Here is a 429-nt window from a genome sequence, read left to right as displayed (position 1 = left end):
GGGCTCATCCCCATTAGTCCCGGTTCATGCCTCAAACCAGGACTAAAGGTCTAATCTTTAGTCCCGGTTTGTGGTATGAACCGGGACCAATGGTTGTGGGCCAGGAGCGAGGCCCATTGGTCCCGGTTCATCCCACCAACCGGGACCAAAAGGTCTAGATGAACCGGGACCAATGGCATACGTGGCCCGGCCGGCCCCCTGGGCTCACGAACCGGGACCAATGTCCCCATTGGTCCCGGTTCTGGACTGAACCGGGACTAATGGGGTTACCTGGCCTGGATCAAAGCCCACATTTATACTAGTGAATACTAGATGAAGACTCATAGGAAGCAACACAGTTCTTTGATATTCTTGAGATACTTGAGGGTATTACTCGAAGGAAGATCGACATAGGGGTGGTGGAGATGTATTGATCCGCAGAAGACAAGT

This window comes from Triticum dicoccoides, chromosome 7A, assembly GCF_002162155.2.
Source record: "Triticum dicoccoides isolate Atlit2015 ecotype Zavitan chromosome 7A, WEW_v2.0, whole genome shotgun sequence".
In the NCBI taxonomy this organism is placed as follows: domain Eukaryota; kingdom Viridiplantae; phylum Streptophyta; class Magnoliopsida; order Poales; family Poaceae; genus Triticum; species Triticum dicoccoides.
This window is presented reverse-complemented; position numbering follows the sequence as displayed.